Source organism: Tupaia chinensis, unplaced genomic scaffold, assembly GCF_000334495.1.
Source record: "Tupaia chinensis unplaced genomic scaffold, TupChi_1.0 Scaffold000536_1, whole genome shotgun sequence".
NCBI lineage: Eukaryota > Metazoa > Chordata > Mammalia > Scandentia > Tupaiidae > Tupaia > Tupaia belangeri.
This window is the reverse complement of record NW_006160049.1, coordinates 436,928-439,480: the sequence shown is the minus strand read 5'-3', so window position 1 is coordinate 439,480 and position 2,553 is coordinate 436,928. Positions and strand designations below refer to the sequence as shown.

The 2,553-nt window shown below is 38.5% G+C and overlaps 1 pseudogene; it reads left to right on the top strand.

Moving 5' to 3' along the window:
• The first annotated feature begins 557 nt into the window (after positions 1-557).
• LOC102501728 (heat shock cognate 71 kDa protein pseudogene) lies at positions 558-2,274 on the top strand (annotated as a pseudogene).
• Positions 2,275-2,553: the final 279 nt, after the last annotated feature.

Here is a 2,553-nt window from a genome sequence, read left to right as displayed (position 1 = left end):
GAAAGGAAGAATTAACCATACATACATAAGTTATTTGTATATAATTTTATTATATATAGTCATATATATATATAACCATATTATACATATTTTTAATCAAATTTAGAGTTCTTATGGGAGAATGTTACCTTTTTAAACACCCATCTGTTTGGTGCCTCTAAATTTTTAAAAATTTCTTCTTCACGTTTAATTCCTGTATGTCTCTATAGCACACAATAGAGTTTTTCAAAAATATGCATTACATTACCATCAAATCAAGGATATTACCATATACATCCTTTCTATCAGAGAACTAGGCATTCTCATGTCTGCCAAATACTTCCTCTCTAAGAAATCTTAATTAAATTACCTATGGAAACTGCTTTTTAAAAATTTATTATTAGGTCAGGCTATGGTGTGATGGCTATGGCAGGGGGGAATCACATTGTCCAGTGGGTGATTTGAGTCTCAGATCCACTGGCTTGAAAAACACACTGGGTGCTCATTAAACAAGGTGGCAGCTGTAAAGGTAGGTGCATGTGCATTGCAAGCCCAGCTGGGCCTATATGGAAGCAAACATGTGTAAGGGATCTGCAGTTTCATTGATCTTGGTACTTCTTACCATTACTGTTAATAATTACATTGCTGTCGCTGTTTTCCCATCACAGCAAAATGGAATAATTGCTAATGATAAGGAGAACCAAACCACTTGGAACTATGTTGCCTTTACCAATACCAAATGATTGATTAGTGATGCTGTTAAAAACTCTGATTACAATGAACTCCACCGACACAAGTTTTGGTGCCAAACATCTGATTAGACACAGACTTGATTCTTTTGTCCTGTCTGATATGAAGTATTGGCCCTTCATGTAGGTGAATGATGCAGACAGGCTCAAGGTTCAAAGGAGAACATCAAGGAGAGATACAGTTTCTACCCAGGGGGAATGTCATCTATGATTATGACCAAGATAAAAGAAATTGCATAGGCCTACTTTGAGAAGACTCTTACAATGCTGTAGTTACTGTGCCAGCTTATTTTATAACTCTCAGTGTCAGGCTACTGAAGAGTCTAGAACCATTGCTAGTCGCAATGTACTTATGATTATCAAAGAGCCAACCACTATTGTCGCTTAGATGAAAAGGTTGGAGCTGAAAGGAATGTGCTGATCTTTGATTTAAGAGGTGGCAGTTTTTAAGGGTCCATCCTCACTACTGAGGATGGAATTTTGGGGGCAAATCTACAGCTGGAGATACACACACAGTCTGAGAGGACTTTTACAATTGAATGGCCTATCACTTCATTGTTGAGTTTAGGTACAGCATAAGAAGGATATCAGTGAGAACAAGAGAGCTGTCTACTGCCTTTGTACTACTTATGAACATGCTAACTGCACTCTCTTTTCCAACACCCAGGCCAGTATTGAGATCAATTCCCTACATGAAGGAATTGACTTCTATATCACCATTATCCATGCCCTATTTGAAGAACTGAATGCAGACTTGTTGCATGGCTGTCTGGATCCTACAGAAACATCCTTCAGGATGTCCAGCTAGACAAGTAACTGATACATGATATTGTCCTAAATAGCCATCCAGTCAAGAGACAAACCTTAAAATTTTCAGCATTTTCCATTCTTGGATATCATTCCTCGTTCCCTTGGTATTGAAGATGCTGGTGGAATCATGATCAACCTCATTAAGCATAATACCACAATTCCCAAGCAGACACAGGCCTTTCCTACCAACTCTGGTAAGCAGCCTCTTATGCTCATTCAGGTTTATGAAAGTGAGTATGCTACAATCAAAGATAACAACCAGCTTGGCAAGCTTGAATTCACAGGCTTATCTCCTGCACCCTGTGGTGTTCTTCAGATGGAAGTCACTTTTTGTGTTGATGCCAATAGCCTTCTTGATGTCTGTGCTGTGAATAAGAGAATAGGAAAAAAGATTAATATTATAACACTAATGGTAACGGTCATTTAAGCAAAGACAGCATTGAGCATATGTCCCAGGACGCTGAGAAGTTGGTTGAAGATGAGAAGCAGAAGGAGAAGATGTCTTCTAAGAATTCACTTGGATCGTTATTCATTCAATAGAAAAGCAACTGTTGAAGATGAGAAACGTCAAGGTAAGATCAATATTTAGGACAAACAGATTCTTGACAAATGTGATTGAATATTCAACTGACTTAATAAGAATCATATTGCAGAGAAGGGAGAGTTTGAGCATCAGCAGAAGGAGCTGGAGAAAGTCTTTTTGCCCATCAACACCAAGCTGTACCAAGGTGCATGAGGCACGTCAGGGGTAATGCCTGGGAGTTTCCCCAGGGGGAGTGCTTCTCTGTCTTGTGGTGTTTCTTCAGGGCCCATCATCGAAGAGATTGATTAAGCTAACTCAAGTATAAATTACGTAGCTTTGTTCCATGTAGTAAAATATTGAAGGACCCCAATCTGTATCAAAATCAGTGTCAGACTTAAAGTTCAGCTACTATAGTGAAATACTGGGCATTCTCAATTACTTGAACATGGACCATGTACACAGGGAAAAATAATATTGTACTTCACAATCACT